Here is a 23,553-nt window from a genome sequence, read left to right on the forward strand (position 1 = left end):
TGGAAACCTTCTGTTTGAAAAGTCTGTAAGTGGATATTTGGACATCTTTGAGGATTTCGTTGGAAACGGGATTTCCGCATATAACGCTAGACAGAAGAATTCTCAGTAACTTCTTTGGGCTGCGTGTGTTCAACTCACAGAGTTGAACCTTCCTTTAGACAGAGCAGATTTGAAACCCTCTTTTTGTGGAATTTGGAAGTGGACATTTCAAGCGCTTTGGGGCCAACGGTAGGAAAGGAAATATCTTCGTATAAAAACTAGAGAGAATCATTCTCAGCAACCACTTTGGGATGTGTGCATTCCACTCACAGAGTTTAACCTGTCCTTTCATAGAGCAGTTTGGAAGCACTCTGTTTGTAATGTCTGCAAGTGGATATTTTGACCTCTTTGAGGATTTCATTGGAAACGGAATTTCTGCATATAACGAAAGACAGAAGAATTCTCAGTGACTTCTTTGAGCTGCATGTGTTCAACTCACAGAGCTGAACCTTCCTTTAGACAGAGCAGATTTGATACCGTGTTTTTGGGGAATTTGCAAGTGGAGATTTCTAGCACTATGGGGCCAAGGGTAGAAAAGGAAATATCTTTGTTTAAAAACTAGAGAGAATCGTTCTCAGCAACCACTTTGGGATGTGTGCGCTCCACTCACAGAGTTTAACCTTTCTTTTCATAGAGCAGTTTGGAAACACTCTGTTTGTAAAGTCTGTAAATGGATATTTGGACGTCTTTGAGGATTTCATTGGAAACGGCATTTCTGTATGTAATGTTAGACAGAAGAATTCTCAGTAACTTCTTCGGGCTGCGTGTGTTCAACTCACAGAGTTGGACCTTCCTTTAGACAGAGCACATTGGAAACCCTCTTTTTGTGTTATTTGCAAGTGGAGATTTCAAGCGCTTTGGGGCCAACTGTAGAAAAGGAAATATCTTCGTATAAAAACTAGAGAGAATAATTTTCAGCAACCACTTTGGGATGTGTGCGTTTCACTCAGAGAGTTTAACCTTTCTTTACATAGATCAGTTTGGAAACACTCTGTTTGTGAAGTCTGCAAGTGGATATTTGGACCTCTTTGTGGATTTCGTTGGAAACGGGATTTCTGCATATATCGCTAGACAGAATAATTCTCAGTAACTTCTTTGGGCTGCGCGTGTTCAACTCACAGAGTTGAACCTTCCTTTAGACAGAGCAGATTTGAATCCCTCTTTTTGTGGAATTTGCAAGTGGAGAATTCAAGCGCTTTCGGGCCAACGGTAGTAAAGGAAATATCTTCGTATAAAAACTAGAGAGAATCATTCTCAGCAACCTCTTCGTGATGTGTGCGTTCCACTCAAAGAGTTTAACCTTTCTTCTCATAGAGCAGTTTGGAAACCTTCTGTTTGTAAAGTCTGTAAGTGGATATTTGGACCTCTTTGAGGATTTCGTTGGAAACGGGATTTCCGCATATAACTCTAGACAGAAGAATTCTCAGTAACTTCTTTGAGCTGCGTGTGTTCAACTCACAGAGTTGAACCTTCCTTTAGACAGAGCAGATTTGAAACCCTCTTTTTGTGGAATTTCGAAGTGGACATTTCAAGCGCTTTGGGGCCAACGGTAGGAAAGGAAATATTTTCGTATAAAAACTAGAGAGAATCATTCTCAGCAACCACTTGGTGAAGTGAGCGTTCCACTCACAGAGTTTAACCTTTCTTTTCATAGAGCAGCTTGGAAACACTCTGTTTGTAAAATCTGCAAATGGATATTTGGTGCTCTTTGAGGATTTCATTGGATATGGGATTTCTTCATATAACGCTAGACAGAAGAATTCTCAGTAACTTCTTTGGGCTGCGTGTGTTCAACTCACAGAGTTGAACCTTCCTTTAGACAGAGGAGATTTGAAACCCTCTTTTTATGGAATTTGCAAGTGGAGATTTCACGCGCTTTTGGGCTAACGGTTGAAAAGGAAATATCTTCGTATAAAAACTAGAGAGAATCATTCTCAGCAACCACTTGGTGAAGTGAGCATTCCACTCACAGAGTTTAACCTTTCTTTTCATAGAACAGTTTGGAAATACTCTGTTTGCAAAGTCTGTAAGTGGATATTTGGACGTCTTTGAGGATTTCGTAGAAAACGGGATTTCTGCATCTAACGCTAGACAGAAGAATTCTCAGTAACTCCTTTGGGCTGCGTGTGTTCAACTCACAGAGTTGAACCTTCCTTTATACAGAGCACATTTGAAACCCTCTTTTTGTGCAATTTGCAAGTGGAGATTTGAAGCGATTTGGGGCCAATGGAAGAAAAGGAAATATCTTCGTATAAAAACTAGAGAGAATCATTCTCAGCAACCACTTTCCGATGTGTGCGTTCCACTCACGGAGTTTAACCTTACTTTTCATAGAGCAGTTTGGAAACACTCTGTTTGTAAACTCTGCAAGTGGATATTTGGACCTCTTTGAGGATTTCGTTGGAAACGGGATTTCTGCATCTAACGCTAGACAGAAGAATTCTCAGTAACATCTTTGGGCTGCGTGTGTTCAACTCACAGAGTTGAACCTTCCTTTAGACAGAGCAGATTTGAAACCCTCTTTTTGTGGAATTTGCAAGTGGAGATTTCTAGCGCTTTGGGGCCAACGGTGGAAAAGGAAATATCTTCGTATAAAAACTAGAGAGAATCATTCTCAGCAACCTCTTCATGATGTGTGCGTTCCACTCACAGAGTTTAACCTTTCTTTTCATAGAGCAGTTTGGAAACCTTCTGTTTGAAAAGTCTGTAAGTGGATATTTGGACATCTTTGAGGATTTCGTTGGAAACGGGATTTCCGCATATAACGCTAGACAGAAGAATTCTCAGTAACTTCTTTGGGCTGCGTGTGTTCAACTCACAGAGTTGAACCTTCCTTTAGACAGAGCAGATTTGAAACCCTCTTTTTGTGGAATTTGGAAGTGGACATTTCAAGCGCTTTGGGGCCAACGGTAGGAAAGGAAATATCTTCGTATAAAAACTAGAGAGAATCATTCTCAGCAACCACTTTGGGATGTGTGCATTCCACTCACAGAGTTTAACCTTTCCTTTCATAGAGCAGTTTGGAAGCACTCTGTTTGTAATGTCTGCAAGTGGATATTTTGACCTCTTTGAGGATTTCATTGGAAACGGAATTTCTGCATATAACGAAAGACAGAAGAATTCTCAGTGACTTCTTTGAGCTGCATGTGTTCAACTCACAGAGCTGAACCTTCCTTTAGACAGAGCAGATTTGATACCGTGTTTTTGGGGAATTTGCAAGTGGAGATTTCTAGCAATATGGGGCCAACGGTAGAAAAGGAAATATCTTGGTTTAAAAACTAGAGAGAATCGTTCTCAGCAACCACTTTGGGATGTGTGCGCTCCACTCACAGAGTTTAACCTTTCTTTTCATAGAGCAGTTTGGAAACACTCTGTTTGTAAAGTCTGTAAATGGATATTTGGACGTCTTTGAGGATTTCATTGGAAACGGCATTTCTGTATGTAATGTTAGACAGAAGAATTCTCAGTAACTTCTTCGGGCTGCGTGTGTTCAACTCACAGAGTTGGACCTTCCTTTAGACAGAGCACATTGGAAACCCTCTTTTTGTGTTATTTGCAAGTGGAGATTTCAAGCGCTTTGGGGCCAACTGTAGAAAAGGAAATACCTTCGTATAAAAACTAGAGAGAATAATTTTCAGCAACCACTTTGGGATGTGTGCGTTTCACTCAGAGAGTTTAACCTTTCTTTACATAGATCAGTTTGGAAACACTCTGTTTGTGAAGTCTGCAAGTGGATATTTGGACCTCTTTGTGGATTTCGTTGGAAACGGGATTTCTGCATATATCGCTAGACAGAATAATTCTCAGTAACTTCTTTGGGCTGCACGTGTTCAACTCACAGAGTTGAACCTTCCTTTAGACAGAGCAGATTTGAATCCCTCTTTTTGTGGAATTTGCAAGTGGAGAATTCAAGCGCTTTCGGGCCAACGGTAGTAAAGGAAATATCTTCGTATAAAAACTAGAGAGAATCATTCTCAGCAACCTCTTCGTGATGTGTGCGTTCCACTCAAAGAGTTTAACCTTTCTTCTCATAGAGCAGTTTGGAAACCTTCTGTTTGTAAAGTCTGTAAGTGGATATTTGGACCTCTTTGAGGATTTCGTTGGAAACGGGATTTCCGCATATAACTCTAGACAGAAGAATTCTCAGTAACTTCTTTGAGCTGCGTGTGTTCAACTCACAGAGTTGAACCTTCCTTTAGACAGAGCAGATTTGAAACCCTCTTTTTGTGGAATTTCGAAGTGGACATTTAAAGCGCTTTGGGGCCAACTGTAGAAAAGGAAATATCTTCGTATAAAAACTAGAGAGAATAATTTTCAGCAACCACTTTGGGATGTGTGCGTTTCACTCAGAGAGTTTAACCTTTCTTTACATAGATCAGTTTGGAAACACTCTGTTTGTGAAGTCTGCAAGTGGATATTTGGACTTCTTTGTGGATTTCGTTGGAAACGGGATTTCTGCATATATCGCTAGACAGAATAATTCTCAGTAACTTCTTTGGGCTGCGCGTGTTCAACTCACAGAGTTGAACCTTCCTTTAGACAGAGCAGATTTGAATCCCTCTTTTTGTGGAATTTGCAGGTGGAGAATTCAAGCGCTTTCGGGCCAACGGTAGTAAAGGAAATATCTTCGTATAAAAACTAGAGAGAATCATTCTCAGCAACCTCTTCGTGATGTGTGCGTTCCACTCAAAGAGTTTAACCTTTCTTCTCATAGAGCAGTTTGGAAACCTTCTGTTTGTAAAGTCTGTAAGTGGATATTTGGACCTCTTTGAGGATTTCGTTGGAAACGGGATTTCCGCATATAACTCTAGACAGAAGAATTCTCAGTAACTTCTTTGAGCTGCGTGTGTTCAACTCACAGAGTTGAACCTTCCTTTAGACAGAGCAGATTTGAAACCCTCTTTTTGTGGAATTTCGAAGTGGACATTTAAAGCGCTTTGGGGCCAACGGTAGGAAAGGAAATATCTTCGTATAAAAACTAGAGAGAATCATTCTCAGCAACCACTTGGTGAAGTGAGCGTTCCACTCACAGAGTTTAACCTTTCTTTTCATAGAGCAGCTTGGAAACACTCTGTTTGTAAAATCTGCAAATGGATATTTGGTCCTCTTTGAGGATTTCATTGGATATGGGATTTCTTCATATAACGCCTGACAGAAGAATTCTCAGTAACTTCTTTGGGCTGCATGTGTTCAACTCACAGAGTTGAACCTTCCTTTAGACAGAGGAGATTTGAAACCCTCTTTTTATGGAATTTGCAAGTGGAGATTTCACGCGCTTTTGGGCTAACGGTTGAAAAGGAAATATCTTCGTATAAAAACTAGAGAGAATCATTCTCAGCAACCACTTGGTGAAGTGAGCATTCCACTCACAGAGTTTAACCTTTCTTTTCATAGAACAGTTTGGAAATACTCTGTTTGCAAAGTCTGTAAGTGGATATTTGGACGTCTTTGAGGATTTCGTAGAAAACGGGATTTCTGCATCTAACGCTAGACAGAAGAATTCTCAGTAACTCCTTTGGGCTGCGTGTGTTCAACTCACAGAGTTGAACCTTCCTTTATACAGAGCACATTTGAAACCCTCTTTTTGTGCAATTTGCAAGTGGAGATTTGAAGCGATTTGGGGCCAATGGAAGAAAAGGAAATATCTTCGTATAAAAACTAGAGAGAATCATTCTCAGCAACCACTTTCCGATGTGTGCGTTCCACTCACGGAGTTTAACCTTACTTTTCATAGAGCAGTTTGGAAACACTCTGTTTGTAAACTCTGCAAGTGGATATTTAGACCTCTTTGAGGATTTCGTTGGAAACGGGATTTCTGCATCTAACGCTAGACAGAAGAATTCTCAGTAACATCTTTGGGCTGCGTGTGTTCAACTCACAGAGTTGAACCTTCCTTTAGACAGAGCAGATTTGAAACCCTCTTTTTGTGGAATTTGCAAGTGGAGATTTCTAGCACTTTGGGGCCAACGGTGGAAAAGGAAATTTCTTCGTATAAAAACTAGCGAGAATCATTCTCAGCAACCTCTTCGTGATGTGTGCGTTCCACTCACAGAGTTTAACCTTTCTTTTCATAGAGCAGTTTGGAAACCTTCTGTTTGAAAAGTCTGTAAGTGGATATTTGGACATCTTTGAGGATTTCGTTGGAAACGGGATTTCCGCATATAACGCTAGACAGAAGAATTCTCAGTAACTTCTTTGGGCTGCGTGTGTTCAACTCACAGAGTTGAACCTTCCTTTAGACAGAGCAGATTTGAAACCCTCTTTTTGTGGAATTTGGAAGTGGACATTTCAAGCGCTTTGGGGCCAACGGTAGGAAAGGAAATATCTTCGTATAAAAACTAGAGAGAATCATTCTCAGCAACCACTTTGGGATGTGTGCATTCCACTCACAGAGTTTAACCTGTCCTTTCATAGAGCAGTTTGGAAGCACTCTGTTTGTAATGTCTGCAAGTGGATATTTTGACCTCTTTGAGGATTTCATTGGAAACGGAATTTCTGCATATAACGAAAGACAGAAGAATTCTCAGTGACTTCTTTGAGCTGCATGTGTTCAACTCACAGAGCTGAACCTTCCTTTAGACAGAGCAGATTTGATACCGTGTTTTTGGGGAATTTGCAAGTGGAGATTTCTAGCACTATGGGGCCAAGGGTAGAAAAGGAAATATCTTTGTTTAAAAACTAGAGAGAATCGTTCTCAGCAACCACTTTGGGATGTGTGCGCTCCACTCACAGAGTTTAACCTTTCTTTTCATAGAGCAGTTTGGAAACACTCTGTTTGTAAAGTCTGTAAATGGATATTTGGACGTCTTTGAGGATTTCATTGGAAACGGCATTTCTGTATGTAATGTTAGACAGAAGAATTCTCAGTAACTTCTTCGGGCTGCGTGTGTTCAACTCACAGAGTTGGACCTTCCTTTAGACAGAGCACATTGGAAACCCTCTTTTTGTGTTATTTGCAAGTGGAGATTTCAAGCGCTTTGGGGCCAACTGTAGAAAAGGAAATATCTTCGTATAAAAACTAGAGAGAATAATTTTCAGCAACCACTTTGGGATGTGTGCGTTTCACTCAGAGAGTTTAACCTTTCTTTACATAGATCAGTTTGGAAACACTCTGTTTGTGAAGTCTGCAAGTGGATATTTGGACCTCTTTGTGGATTTCGTTGGAAACGGGATTTCTGCATATATCGCTAGACAGAATAATTCTCAGTAACTTCTTTGGGCTGCGCGTGTTCAACTCACAGAGTTGAACCTTCCTTTAGACAGAGCAGATTTGAATCCCTCTTTTTGTGGAATTTGCAAGTGGAGAATTCAAGCGCTTTCGGGCCAACGGTAGTAAAGGAAATATCTTCGTATAAAAACTAGAGAGAATCATTCTCAGCAACCTCTTCGTGATGTGTGCGTTCCACTCAAAGAGTTTAACCTTTCTTCTCATAGAGCAGTTTGGAAACCTTCTGTTTGTAAAGTCTGTAAGTGGATATTTGGACCTCTTTGAGGATTTCGTTGGAAACGGGATTTCCGCATATAACTCTAGACAGAAGAATTCTCAGTAACTTCTTTGAGCTGCGTGTGTTCAACTCACAGAGTTGAACCTTCCTTTAGACAGAGCAGATTTGAAACCCTCTTTTTGTGGAATTTCGAAGTGGACATTTCAAGCGCTTTGGGGCCAACGGTAGGAAAGGAAATATTTTCGTATAAAAACTAGAGAGAATCATTCTCAGCAACCACTTGGTGAAGTGAGCGTTCCACTCACAGAGTTTAACCTTTCTTTTCATAGAGCAGCTTGGAAACACTCTGTTTGTAAAATCTGCAAATGGATATTTGGTGCTCTTTGAGGATTTCATTGGATATGGGATTTCTTCATATAACGCTAGACAGAAGAATTCTCAGTAACTTCTTTGGGCTGCGTGTGTTCAACTCACAGAGTTGAACCTTCCTTTAGACAGAGGAGATTTGAAACCCTCTTTTTATGGAATTTGCAAGTGGAGATTTCACGCGCTTTTGGGCTAACGGTTGAAAAGGAAATATCTTCGTATAAAAACTAGAGAGAATCATTCTCAGCAACCACTTGGTGAAGTGAGCATTCCACTCACAGAGTTTAACCTTTCTTTTCATAGAACAGTTTGGAAATACTCTGTTTGCAAAGTCTGTAAGTGGATATTTGGACGTCTTTGAGGATTTCGTAGAAAACGGGATTTCTGCATCTAACGCTAGACAGAAGAATTCTCAGTAACTCCTTTGGGCTGCGTGTGTTCAACTCACAGAGTTGAACCTTCCTTTATACAGAGCACATTTGAAACCCTCTTTTTGTGCAATTTGCAAGTGGAGATTTGAAGCGATTTGGGGCCAATGGAAGAAAAGGAAATATCTTCGTATAAAAACTAGAGAGAATCATTCTCAGCAACCACTTTCCGATGTGTGCGTTCCACTCACGGAGTTTAACCTTACTTTTCATAGAGCAGTTTGGAAACACTCTGTTTGTAAACTCTGCAAGTGGATATTTGGACCTCTTTGAGGATTTCGTTGGAAACGGGATTTCTGCATCTAACGCTAGACAGAAGAATTCTCAGTAACATCTTTGGGCTGCGTGTGTTCAACTCACAGAGTTGAACCTTCCTTTAGACAGAGCAGATTTGAAACCCTCTTTTTGTGGAATTTGCAAGTGGAGATTTCTAGCGCTTTGGGGCCAACGGTGGAAAAGGAAATATCTTCGTATAAAAACTAGAGAGAATCATTCTCAGCAACCTCTTCATGATGTGTGCGTTCCACTCACAGAGTTTAACCTTTCTTTTCATAGAGCAGTTTGGAAACCTTCTGTTTGAAAAGTCTGTAAGTGGATATTTGGACATCTTTGAGGATTTCGTTGGAAACGGGATTTCCGCATATAACGCTAGACAGAAGAATTCTCAGTAACTTCTTTGGGCTGCGTGTGTTCAACTCACAGAGTTGAACCTTCCTTTAGACAGAGCAGATTTGAAACCCTCTTTTTGTGGAATTTGGAAGTGGACATTTCAAGCGCTTTGGGGCCAACGGTAGGAAAGGAAATATCTTCGTATAAAAACTAGAGAGAATCATTCTCAGCAACCACTTTGGGATGTGTGCATTCCACTCACAGAGTTTAACCTTTCCTTTCATAGAGCAGTTTGGAAGCACTCTGTTTGTAATGTCTGCAAGTGGATATTTTGACCTCTTTGAGGATTTCATTGGAAACGGAATTTCTGCATATAACGAAAGACAGAAGAATTCTCAGTGACTTCTTTGAGCTGCATGTGTTCAACTCACAGAGCTGAACCTTCCTTTAGACAGAGCAGATTTGATACCGTGTTTTTGGGGAATTTGCAAGTGGAGATTTCTAGCAATATGGGGCCAACGGTAGAAAAGGAAATATCTTGGTTTAAAAACTAGAGAGAATCGTTCTCAGCAACCACTTTGGGATGTGTGCGCTCCACTCACAGAGTTTAACCTTTCTTTTCATAGAGCAGTTTGGAAACACTCTGTTTGTAAAGTCTGTAAATGGATATTTGGACGTCTTTGAGGATTTCATTGGAAACGGCATTTCTGTATGTAATGTTAGACAGAAGAATTCTCAGTAACTTCTTCGGGCTGCGTGTGTTCAACTCACAGAGTTGGACCTTCCTTTAGACAGAGCACATTGGAAACCCTCTTTTTGTGTTATTTGCAAGTGGAGATTTCAAGCGCTTTGGGGCCAACTGTAGAAAAGGAAATACCTTCGTATAAAAACTAGAGAGAATAATTTTCAGCAACCACTTTGGGATGTGTGCGTTTCACTCAGAGAGTTTAACCTTTCTTTACATAGATCAGTTTGGAAACACTCTGTTTGTGAAGTCTGCAAGTGGATATTTGGACCTCTTTGTGGATTTCGTTGGAAACGGGATTTCTGCATATATCGCTAGACAGAATAATTCTCAGTAACTTCTTTGGGCTGCACGTGTTCAACTCACAGAGTTGAACCTTCCTTTAGACAGAGCAGATTTGAATCCCTCTTTTTGTGGAATTTGCAAGTGGAGAATTCAAGCGCTTTCGGGCCAACGGTAGTAAAGGAAATATCTTCGTATAAAAACTAGAGAGAATCATTCTCAGCAACCTCTTCGTGATGTGTGCGTTCCACTCAAAGAGTTTAACCTTTCTTCTCATAGAGCAGTTTGGAAACCTTCTGTTTGTAAAGTCTGTAAGTGGATATTTGGACCTCTTTGAGGATTTCGTTGGAAACGGGATTTCCGCATATAACTCTAGACAGAAGAATTCTCAGTAACTTCTTTGAGCTGCGTGTGTTCAACTCACAGAGTTGAACCTTCCTTTAGACAGAGCAGATTTGAAACCCTCTTTTTGTGGAATTTCGAAGTGGACATTTAAAGCGCTTTGGGGCCAACTGTAGAAAAGGAAATATCTTCGTATAAAAACTAGAGAGAATAATTTTCAGCAACCACTTTGGGATGTGTGCGTTTCACTCAGAGAGTTTAACCTTTCTTTACATAGATCAGTTTGGAAACACTCTGTTTGTGAAGTCTGCAAGTGGATATTTGGACTTCTTTGTGGATTTCGTTGGAAACGGGATTTCTGCATATATCGCTAGACAGAATAATTCTCAGTAACTTCTTTGGGCTGCGCGTGTTCAACTCACAGAGTTGAACCTTCCTTTAGACAGAGCAGATTTGAATCCCTCTTTTTGTGGAATTTGCAGGTGGAGAATTCAAGCGCTTTCGGGCCAACGGTAGTAAAGGAAATATCTTCGTATAAAAACTAGAGAGAATCATTCTCAGCAACCTCTTCGTGATGTGTGCGTTCCACTCAAAGAGTTTAACCTTTCTTCTCATAGAGCAGTTTGGAAACCTTCTGTTTGTAAAGTCTGTAAGTGGATATTTGGACCTCTTTGAGGATTTCGTTGGAAACGGGATTTCCGCATATAACTCTAGACAGAAGAATTCTCAGTAACTTCTTTGAGCTGCGTGTGTTCAACTCACAGAGTTGAACCTTCCTTTAGACAGAGCAGATTTGAAACCCTCTTTTTGTGGAATTTCGAAGTGGACATTTAAAGCGCTTTGGGGCCAACGGTAGGAAAGGAAATATCTTCGTATAAAAACTAGAGAGAATCATTCTCAGCAACCACTTGGTGAAGTGAGCGTTCCACTCACAGAGTTTAACCTTTCTTTTCATAGAGCAGCTTGGAAACACTCTGTTTGTAAAATCTGCAAATGGATATTTGGTCCTCTTTGAGGATTTCATTGGATATGGGATTTCTTCATATAACGCTAGACAGAAGAATTCTCAGTAACTTCTTTGGGCTGCATGTGTTCAACTCACAGAGTTGAACCTTCCTTTAGACAGAGGAGATTTGAAACCCTCTTTTTATGGAATTTGCAAGTGGAGATTTCACGCGCTTTTGGGCTAACGGTTGAAAAGGAAATATCTTCGTATAAAAACTAGAGAGAATCATTCTCAGCAACCACTTGGTGAAGTGAGCATTCCACTCACAGAGTTTAACCTTTCTTTTCATAGAACAGTTTGGAAATACTCTGTTTGCAAAGTCTGTAAGTGGATATTTGGACGTCTTTGAGGATTTCGTAGAAAACGGGATTTCTGCATCTAACGCTAGACAGAAGAATTCTCAGTAACTCCTTTGGGCTGCGTGTGTTCAACTCACAGAGTTGAACCTTCCTTTATACAGAGCACATTTGAAACCCTCTTTTTGTGCAATTTGCAAGTGGAGATTTGAAGCGATTTGGGGCCAATGGAAGAAAAGGAAATATCTTCGTATAAAAACTAGAGAGAATCATTCTCAGCAACCACTTTCCGATGTGTGCGTTCCACTCACGGAGTTTAACCTTACTTTTCATAGAGCAGTTTGGAAACACTCTGTTTGTAAACTCTGCAAGTGGATATTTAGACCTCTTTGAGGATTTCGTTGGAAACGGGATTTCTGCATCTAACGCTAGACAGAAGAATTCTCAGTAACATCTTTGGGCTGCGTGTGTTCAACTCACAGAGTTGAACCTTCCTTTAGACAGAGCAGATTTGAAACCCTCTTTTTGTGGAATTTGCAAGTGGAGATTTCTAGCACTTTGGGGCCAACGGTGGAAAAGGAAATTTCTTCGTATAAAAACTAGCGAGAATCATTCTCAGCAACCTCTTCGTGATGTGTGCGTTCCACTCACAGAGTTTAACCTTTCTTTTCATAGAGCAGTTTGGAAACCTTCTGTTTGAAAAGTCTGTAAGTGGATATTTGGACATCTTTGAGGATTTCGTTGGAAACGGGATTTCCGCATATAACGCTAGACAGAAGAATTCTCAGTAACTTCTTTGGGCTGCGTGTGTTCAACTCACAGAGTTGAACCTTCCTTTAGACAGAGCAGATTTGAAACCCTCTTTTTGTGGAATTTGGAAGTGGACATTTCAAGCGCTTTGGGGCCAACGGTAGGAAAGGAAATATCTTCGTATAAAAACTAGAGAGAATCATTCTCAGCAAGCACTTTGGGATGTGTGCATTCCACTCACAGAGTTTAACCTGTCCTTTCATAGAGCAGTTTGGAAGCACTCTGTTTGTAATGTCTGCAAGTGGATATTTTGACCTCTTTGAGGATTTCATTGGAAACGGAATTTCTGCATATAACGAAAGACAGAAGAATTCTCAGTGACTTCTTTGAGCTGCATGTGTTCAACTCACAGAGCTGAACCTTCCTTTAGACAGAGCAGATTTGATACCGTGTTTTTGGGGAATTTGCAAGTGGAGATTTCTAGCACTATGGGGCCAAGGGTAGAAAAGGAAATATCTTTGTTTAAAAACTAGAGAGAATCGTTCTCAGCAACCACTTTGGGATGTGTGCGCTCCACTCACAGAGTTTAACCTTTCTTTTCATAGAGCAGTTTGGAAACACTCTGTTTGTAAAGTCTGTAAATGGATATTTGGACGTCTTTGAGGATTTCATTGGAAACGGCATTTCTGTATGTAATGTTAGACAGAAGAATTCTCAGTAACTTCTTCGGGCTGCGTGTGTTCAACTCACAGAGTTGGACCTTCCTTTAGACAGAGCACATTGGAAACCCTCTTTTTGTGTTATTTGCAAGTGGAGATTTCAAGCGCTTTGGGGCCAACTGTAGAAAAGGAAATATCTTCGTATAAAAACTAGAGAGAATAATTTTCAGCAACCACTTTGGGATGTGTGCGTTTCACTCAGAGAGTTTAACCTTTCTTTACATAGATCAGTTTGGAAACACTCTGTTTGTGAAGTCTGCAAGTGGATATTTGGACCTCTTTGTGGATTTCGTTGGAAACGGGATTTCTGCATATATCGCTAGACAGAATAATTCTCAGTAACTTCTTTGGGCTGCGCGTGTTCAACTCACAGAGTTGAACCTTCCTTTAGACAGAGCAGATTTGAATCCCTCTTTTTGTGGAATTTGCAAGTGGAGAATTCAAGCGCTTTCGGGCCAACGGTAGTAAAGGAAATATCTTCGTATAAAAACTAGAGAGAATCATTCTCAGCAACCTCTTCGTGATGTGTGCGTTCCACTCAAAGAGTTTAACCTTTCTTCTCATAGAGCAGTTTGGAAACCTTCTGTTTGTAAAGTCTGTAAGTGGATATTTGGACCTCTTTGAGGATTTCGTTGGAAACGGGATTTCCGCATATAACTCTAGACAGAAGAATTCTCAGTAACTTCTTTGAGCTGCGTGTGTTCAACTCACAGAGTTGAACCTTCCTTTAGACAGAGCAGATTTGAAACCCTCTTTTTGTGGAATTTCGAAGTGGACATTTCAAGCGCTTTGGGGCCAACGGTAGGAAAGGAAATATTTTCGTATAAAAACTAGAGAGAATCATTCTCAGCAACCACTTGGTGAAGTGAGCGTTCCACTCACAGAGTTTAACCTTTCTTTTCATAGAGCAGCTTGGAAACACTCTGTTTGTAAAATCTGCAAATGGATATTTGGTGCTCTTTGAGGATTTCATTGGATATGGGATTTCTTCATATAACGCTAGACAGAAGAATTCTCAGTAACTTCTTTGGGCTGCGTGTGTTCAACTCACAGAGTTGAACCTTCCTTTAGACAGAGGAGATTTGAAACCCTCTTTTTATGGAATTTGCAAGTGGAGATTTCACGCGCTTTTGGGCTAACGGTTGAAAAGGAAATATCTTCGTATAAAAACTAGAGAGAATCATTCTCAGCAACCACTTGGTGAAGTGAGCATTCCACTCACAGAGTTTAACCTTTCTTTTCATAGAACAGTTTGGAAATACTCTGTTTGCAAAGTCTGTAAGTGGATATTTGGACGTCTTTGAGGATTTCGTAGAAAACGGGATTTCTGCATCTAACGCTAGACAGAAGAATTCTCAGTAACTCCTTTGGGCTGCGTGTGTTCAACTCACAGAGTTGAACCTTCCTTTATACAGAGCACATTTGAAACCCTCTTTTTGTGCAATTTGCAAGTGGAGATTTGAAGCGATTTGGGGCCAATGGAAGAAAAGGAAATATCTTCGTATAAAAACTAGAGAGAATCATTCTCAGCAACCACTTTCCGATGTGTGCGTTCCACTCACGGAGTTTAACCTTACTTTTCATAGAGCAGTTTGGAAACACTCTGTTTGTAAACTCTGCAAGTGGATATTTGGACCTCTTTGAGGATTTCGTTGGAAACGGGATTTCTGCATCTAACGCTAGACAGAAGAATTCTCAGTAACATCTTTGGGCTGCGTGTGTTCAACTCACAGAGTTGAACCTTCCTTTAGACAGAGCAGATTTGAAACCCTCTTTTTGTGGAATTTGCAAGTGGAGATTTCTAGCGCTTTGGGGCCAACGGTGGAAAAGGAAATATCTTCGTATAAAAACTAGAGAGAATCATTCTCAGCAACCTCTTCATGATGTGTGCGTTCCACTCACAGAGTTTAACCTTTCTTTTCATAGAGCAGTTTGGAAACCTTCTGTTTGAAAAGTCTGTAAGTGGATATTTGGACATCTTTGAGGATTTCGTTGGAAACGGGATTTCCGCATATAACGCTAGACAGAAGAATTCTCAGTAACTTCTTTGGGCTGCGTGTGTTCAACTCACAGAGTTGAACCTTCCTTTAGACAGAGCAGATTTGAAACCCTCTTTTTGTGGAATTTGGAAGTGGACATTTCAAGCGCTTTGGGGCCAACGGTAGGAAAGGAAATATCTTCGTATAAAAACTAGAGAGAATCATTCTCAGCAACCACTTTGGGATGTGTGCATTCCACTCACAGAGTTTAACCTTTCCTTTCATAGAGCAGTTTGGAAGCACTCTGTTTGTAATGTCTGCAAGTGGATATTTTGACCTCTTTGAGGATTTCACTGGAAACGGAATTTCTGCATATAACGAAAGACAGAAGAATTCTCAGTGACTTCTTTGAGCTGCATGTGTTCAACTCACAGAGCTGAACCTTCCTTTAGACAGAGCAGATTTGATACCGTGTTTTTGGGGAATTTGCAAGTGGAGATTTCTAGCACTATGGGGCCAACGGTAGAAAAGGAAATATCTTTGTTTAAAAACTAGAGAGAATCGTTCTCAGCAACCACTTTGGGATGTGTGCGCTCCACTCACAGAGTTTAACCTTTCTTTTCATAGAGCAGTTTTTAAACACTCTGTTTGTAAAGTCTGTAAATGGATATTTGGACGTCTTTGAGGATTTCATTGGAAACGGCATTTCTGTATGTAATGTTAGACAGAAGAATTCTCAGTAACTTCTTCGGGCTGCGTGTGTTCAACTCACAGAGTTGGACCTTCCTTTAGACAGAGCACATTGGAAACCCTCTTTTTGTGTTATTTGCAAGTGGAGATTTCAAGCGCTTTGGGGCCAACTGTAGAAAAGGAAATATCTTCGTATAAAAACTAGAGAGAATAATTTTCAGCAACCACTTTGGGATGTGTCCGTTTCACTCAGAGAGTTTAACCTTTCTTTACATAGATCAGTTTGGAAACACTCTGTTTGTGAAGTCTGCAAGTGGATATTTGGACCTCTTTGTGGATTTCGTTGGAAACGGGATTTCTGCATATATCGCTAGACAGAAGAATTCTCAGTAACTTCTTTGGGCTGCGCGTGTTCAACTCACAGAGTTGAACCTTCCTTTAGACAGAGCAGATTTGAATCCCTCTTTTTGTGGAATTTCGAAGTGGACATTTAAAGCGCTTTGGGGCCAACGGTAGGAAAGGAAATATTTTCGTATAAAAACTAGAGAGAATCATTCTCAGCAACCACTTGGTGAAGTGAGCGTTCCACTCACAGAGTTTAACCTTTCTTTTCATAGAGCAGCTTGGAAACACTCTGTTTGTAAAATCTGCAAAAGGATATTTGGTCCTCTTTGAGGATTTCATTGGATATGGGATTTCTTCATATAACGCTAGACAGAAGAATTCTCAGTAACTTCTTTGGGCTGCGTGTGTTCAACTCACAGAGTTGAACCTTCCTTTAGACAGAGGAGATTTGAAACCCTCTTTTTATGGAATTTGGAAGTGGAGATTTCACGCGCTTTTGGGCTAATGGTTGAAAAGGAAATTTCTTCGTATAAAAACTAGAGAGAATCATTCTCAGCAACCACTTGGTGAAGTGAGCATTCCACTCACAGAGTTTAACCTTTCTTTTCATAGAACAGTTTGGAAATACTCTGTTTGCAAAGTCTGTAAGTGGATATTTGGACGTCTTTGAGGATTTCGTAGAAAACGGGATTTCTGCATCTAACGCTAGACAGAAGAATTCTCAGTAACTCCTTTGGGCTGCGTGTGTTCAACTCACAGAGTTGAACCTTCCTTTATACAGAGCACATTTGAAACCCTCTTTTTGTGCAATTTGCAAGTGGAGATTTGAAGCGATTTGGGGCCAATGGAAGAAAAGGAAATATCTTCGTATAAAAACTAGAGAGAATCATTCTCAGCAACCACTTTCCGATGTGTGCGTTCCACTCACGGAGTTTAACCTTACTTTTCATAGAGCAGTTTGGAAACACTCTGTTTGTAAACTCTGCAAGTGGATATTTGGACCTCTTTGAGGATTTCGTTGGAAACGGGATTTCTGCATCTAACGCTAGACAGAAGAATTCTCAGTAACATCTTTGGGCTGCGTGTGTTCAACTCACAGAGTTGAACCTTCCTTTAGACAGAGCAGATTTGAAACCCTCTTTTTGTGGAATTTGCAAGTGGAGATTTCTAGCGCTTTGGGGCCAACGGTGGAAAAGGAAATTTCTTCGTATAAAAACTAGAGAGAATCATTCTCAGCAACCTCTTCGTGATGTGTGCGTTCCACTCACAGAGTTTAACCTTTCTTTTCATAGAGCAGTTTGGAAACCTTCTGTTTGAAAAGTCTGTAAGTGGATATTTGGACATCTTTGAGGATTTCGTTGGAAACGGGATTTCCGCATATAACGCTAGACAGAAGAATTCTCAGTAACTTCTTTGGGCTGCGTGTGTTCAACTCACAGAGTTGAACCTTCCTTTAGACAGAGCAGATTTGAAACCCTCTTTTTGTGGAATTTGGAAGTGGACATTTCAAGCGCTTTGGGGCCAACGGTAGGAAAGGAAATATCTTCGTATAAAAACTAGAGAGAATCATTCTCAGCAACCACTTTGGGATGTGTGCATTCCACTCACAGAGTTTAACCTTTCCTTTCATAGAGCAGTTTGGAAGCACTCTGTTTGTAATGTCTGCAAGTGGATATTTTGACCTCTTTTAGGATTTCACTGGAAACGGAATTTCTGCATATAACGAAAGACAGAAGAATTCTCAGTGACTTCTTTGAGCTGCATGTGTTCAACTCACAGAGCTGAACCTTCCTTTAGACAGAGCAGATTTGATACCGTGTTTTTGGGGAATTTGCAAGTGGAGATTTCTAGCACTATGGGGCCAACGGTAGAAAAGGAAATATCTTGGTTTAAAAACTAGAGAGAATCGTTCTCAGCAACCACTTTGGGATGTGTGCGCTCCACTCACAGAGTTTAACCTTTCTTTTCATAGAGCAGTTTTTAAACACTCTGTTTGTAAAGTCTGTAAATGGATATTTGGACGTCTTTGAGGATTTCATTGGAAACGGCATTTCTGTATGTAATGTTAGACAGAAGAATTCTCAGTAACTTCTTCGGGCTGCGTGTGTTCAACTCACAGAGTTGGACCTTCCTTTAGACAGAGCACATTGGAAACCCTCTTTTTGTGTTATTTGCAAGTGGAGATTTCAAGCGCTTTGGGGCCAACTGTAGAAAAGGAAATATCTTCGTATAAAAACTAGAGAGAATAATTTTCAGCAACCACTTTGGGATGTGTCCGTTTCACTCAGAGAGTTTAACCTTTCTTTACATAGATCAGTTTGGAAACACTCTGTTTGTGAAGTCTGCAAGTGGATATTTGGACCTCTTTGTGGATTTCGTTGGAAACGGGATTTCTGCATATATCGCTAGACAGAAGAATTCTCAGTAACTTCTTTGGGCTGCGCGTGTTCAACTCACAGAGTTGAACCTTCCTTTAGACAGAGCAGATTTGAATCCCTCTTTTTGTGGAATTTCGAAGTGGACATTTAAAGCGCTTTGGGGCCAACGGTAGGAAAGGAAATATTTTCGTATAAAAACTAGAGAGAATCATTCTCAGCAACCACTTGGTGAAGTGAGCGTTCCACTCACAGAGTTTAACCTTTCTTTTCATAGAGCAGCTTGGAAACACTCTGTTTGTAAAATCTGCAAAAGGATATTTGGTCCTCTTTGAGGATTTCATTGGATATGGGATTTCTTCATATAACGCTAGACAGAAGAATTCTCAGTAACTTCTTTGGGCTGCGTGTGTTCAACTCACAGAGTTGAACCTTCCTTTAGACAGAGGAGATTTGAAACCCTCTTTTTATGGAATTTGGAAGTGGAGATTTCACGCGCTTTTGGGCTAATGGTTGAAAAGGAAATATCTTCGTATAAAAACTAGAGAGAATCATTCTCAGCAACCACTTGGTGAAGTGAGCATTCCACTCACAGAGTTTAACCTTTCTTTTCATAGAACAGTTTGGAAATACTCTGTTTGCAAAGTCTGTAAGTGGATATTTGGACGTCTTTGAGGATTTCGTAGAAAACGGGATTTCTGCATCTAACGCTAGACAGAAGAATTCTCAGTAACTCCTTTGGGCTGCGTGTGTTCAACTCACAGAGTTGAACCTTCCTTTATACAGAGCACATTTGAAACCCTCTTTTTGTGCAATTTGCAAGTGGAGATTTGAAGCGATTTGGGGCCAATGGAAGAAAAGGAAATATCTTCGTATAAAAACTAGAGAGAATCATTCTCAGCAACCACTTTCCGATGTGTGCGTTCCACTCACGGAGTTTAACCTTACTTTTCATAGAGCAGTTTGGAAACACTCTGTTTGTAAACTCTGCAAGTGGATATTTGGACCTCTTTGAGGATTTCGTTGGAAACGGGATTTCTGCATCTAACGCTAGACAGAAGAATTCTCAGTAACATCTTTGGGCTGCGTGTGTTCAACTCACAGAGTTGAACCTTCCTTTAGACAGAGCAGATTTGAAACCCTCTTTTTGTGGAATTTGCAAGTGGAGATTTCTAGCGCTTTGGGGCCAACGGTGGAAAAGGAAATATCTTCGTATAAAAACTAGAGAGAATCATTCTCAGCAACCTCTTCATGATGTGTGCGTTCCACTCACAGAGTTTAACCTTTCTTTTCATAGAGCAGTTTGGAAACCTTCTGTTTGAAAAGTCTGTAAGTGGATATTTGGACATCTTTGAGGATTTCGTTGGAAACGGGATTTCCGCATATAACGCTAGACAGAAGAATTCTCAGTAACTTCTTTGGGCTGCGTGTGTTCAACTCACAGAGTTGAACCTTCCTTTAGACAGAGCAGATTTGAAACCCTCTTTTTGTGGAATTTGGAAGTGGACATTTCAAGCGCTTTGGGGCCAACGGTAGGAAAGGAAATATCTTCGTATAAAAACTAGAGAGAATCATTCTCAGCAACCACTTTGGGATGTGTGCATTCCACTCACAGAGTTTAACCTTTCCTTTCATAGAGCAGTTTGGAAGCACTCTGTTTGTAATGTCTGCAAGTGGATATTTTGACCTCTTTGAGGATTTCACTGGAAACGGAATTTCTGCATATAACGAAAGACAGAAGAATTCTCAGTGACTTCTTTGAGCTGCATGTGTTCAACTCACAGAGCTGAACCTTCCTTTAGACAGAGCAGATTTGATACCGTGTTTTTGGGGAATTTGCAAGTGGAGATTTCTAGCACTATGGGGCCAACGGTAGAAAAGGAAATATCTTTGTTTAAAAACTAGAGAGAATCGTTCTCAGCAACCACTTTGGGATGTGTGCGCTCCACTCACAGAGTTTAACCTTTCTTTTCATAGAGCAGTTTTTAAACACTCTGTTTGTAAAGTCTGTAAATGGATATTTGGACGTCTTTGAGGATTTCATTGGAAACGGCATTTCTGTATGTAATGTTAGACAGAAGAATTCTCAGTAACTTCTTCGGGCTGCGTGTGTTCAACTCACAGAGTTGGACCTTCCTTTAGACAGAGCACATTGGAAACCCTCTTTTTGTGTTATTTGCAAGTGGAGATTTCAAGCGCTTTGGGGCCAACTGTAGAAAAGGAAATATCTTCGTATAAAAACTAGAGAGAATAATTTTCAGCAACCACTTTGGGATGTGTCCGTTTCACTCAGAGAGTTTAACCTTTCTTTACATAGATCAGTTTGGAAACACTCTGTTTGTGAAGTCTGCAAGTGGATATTTGGACCTCTTTGTGGATTTCGTTGGAAACGGGATTTCTGCATATATCGCTAGACAGAAGAATTCTCAGTAACTTCTTTGGGCTGCGCGTGTTCAACTCACAGAGTTGAACCTTCCTTTAGACAGAGCAGATTTGAATCCCTCTTTTTGTGGAATTTCGAAGTGGACATTTAAAGCGCTTTGGGGCCAACGGTAAGAAAGGAAATATTTTCGTATAAAAACTAGAGAGAATCATTCTCAGCAACCACTTGGTGAAGTGAGCGTTCCACTCACAGAGTTTAACCTTTCTTTTCATAGAGCAGCTTGGAAACACTCTGTTTGTAAAATCTGCAAAAGGATATTTGGTCCTCTTTGAGGATTTCATTGGATATGGGATTTCTTCATATAACGCTAGACAGAAGAATTCTCAGTAACTTCTTTGGGCTGCGTGTGTTCAACTCACAGAGTTGAACCTTCCTTTAGACAGAGGAGATTTGAAACCCTCTTTTTATGGAATTTGGAAGTGGAGATTTCACGCGCTTTTGGGCTAATGGTTGAAAAGGAAATATCTTCGTATAAAAACTAGAGAGAATCATTCTCAGCAACCACTTGGTGAAGTGAGCATTCCACTCACAGAGTTTAACCTTTCTTTTCATAGAACAGTTTGGAAATACTCTGTTTGCAAAGTCTGTAAGTGGATATTTGGACGTCTTTGAGGATTTCGTAGAAAACGGGATTTCTGCATCTAACGCTAGACAGAAGAATTCTCAGTAACTCCTTTGGGCTGCGTGTGTTCAACTCACAGAGTTGAACCTTCCTTTATACAGAGCACATTTGAAACCCTCTTTTTGTGCAATTTGCAAGTGGAGATTTGAAGCGATTTGGGGCCAATGGAAGAAAAGGAAATATCTTCGTATAAAAACTAGAGAGAATCATTCTCAGCAACCACTTTCCGATGTGTGCGTTCCACTCACGGAGTTTAACCTTACTTTTCATAGAGCAGTTTGGAAGCACTCTGTTTGTAATGTCTGCAAGTGGATATTTTGACCTCTTTGAGGATTTCATTGGAAACGGAATTTCTGCATATAACGAAAGACAGAAGAATTCTCAGTGACTTCTTTGAGCTGCATGTGTTCAACTTACAGAGCTGAACCTTCCTTTAGACAGAGCAGATTTGATACCGTGTTTTTGGGGAATTTGCAAGTGGAGATTTCTAGCACTATGGGGACAACGGTAGAAAAGGAAATATCTTGGTTTAAAAACTAGAGAGAATCGTTCTCAGCAACCACTTTGGGATGTGTGCGCTCCACTCACAGAGTTTAACCTTTCTTTTCATAGAGCAGTTTGGAAACACTCTGTTTGTAAAGTCTGTAAATGGATATTTGGACGTCTTTGAGGATTTCATTGGAAACGGCATTTCTGTATGTAATGTTAGACAGAAGAATTCTCAGTAACTTCTTCGGGCTGCGTGTGTTCAACTCACAGAGTTGGACCTTCCTTTAGACAGAGCACATTGGAAACCCTCTTTTTGTGTTATTTGCAAGTGGAGATTTCAAGCGCTTTGGGGCCAACTGTAGAAAAGGAAATATCTTCGTATAAAAACTAGAGAGAATAATTTTCAGCAACCACTTTGGGATGTGTGCGTTTCACTCAGAGAGTTTAACCTTTCTTTACATAGATCAGTTTGGAAACACTCTGTTTGTGAAGTCTGCAAGTGGATATTTGGACCTCTTTGTGGATTTCGTTGGAAACGGGATTTCTGCATATATCGCTAGACAGAATAATTCTCAGTAACTTCTTTGGGCTGCGCGTGTTCAACTCACAGAGTTGAACCTTCCTTTAGACAGAGCAGATTTGAATCCCTCTTTTTGTGGAATTTGCAAGTGGAGAATTCAAGCGCTTTCGGGCCAACGGTAGTAAAGGAAATATCTTCGTATAAAAACTAGAGAGAATCATTCTCAGCAACCTCTTCGTGATGTGTGCGTTCCACTCAAAGAGTTTAAACTTTCTTCTCATAGAGCAGTTTGGAAACCTTCTGTTTGTAAAGTCTGTAAGTGGATATTTGGACCTCTTTGAGGATTTCGTTGGAAACGGGATTTCCGCATATAACTCTAGACAGAAGAATTCTCAGTAACTTCTTTGAGCTGCGTGTGTTCAACTCACAGAGTTGAACCTTTCTTTAGACAGAGCAGATTTGAAACCCTCTTTTTGTGGAATTTCGAAGTGGACATTTAAAGCGCTTTGGGGCCAACGGTAGGAAAGGAAATATTTTCGTATAAAAACTAGAGAGAATCATTCTCAGCAACCACTTGGTGAAGTGAGCGTTCCACTCACAGAGTTTAACCTTTCTTTTCATAGAGCAGCTTGGAAACACTCTGTTTGTAAAATCTGCAAATGGATATTTGGTCCTCTTTGAGGATTTCATTGGATATGGGATTTCTTCATATAACGCTAGACAGAAGAATTCTCAGTAACTTCTTTGGGCTGCGTGTGTTCAACTCACAGAGTTGAACCTTCCTTTAGGCAGAGGAGATTTGAAACCCTCTTTTTATGGAATTTGCAAGTGGAGATTTCACGCGCTTTTGGGCTAACGGTTGAAAAGGAAATATCTTCGTATAAAAACTAGAGAGAATCATTCTCAGCAACCACTTGGTGAAGTGAGCATTCCACTCACAGAGTTTAACCTTTCTTTTCATAGAACAGTTTGGAAATACTCTGTTTGCAAAGTCTGTAAGTGGATATTTGGACGTCTTTGAGGATTTCGTAGAAAACGGGATTTCTGCATCTAACGCTAGACA

The sequence above is a fragment of the Gorilla gorilla genome, chromosome 21, assembly GCF_029281585.2.
Source record: "Gorilla gorilla gorilla isolate KB3781 chromosome 21, NHGRI_mGorGor1-v2.1_pri, whole genome shotgun sequence".
In the NCBI taxonomy this organism is placed as follows: domain Eukaryota; kingdom Metazoa; phylum Chordata; class Mammalia; order Primates; family Hominidae; genus Gorilla; species Gorilla gorilla.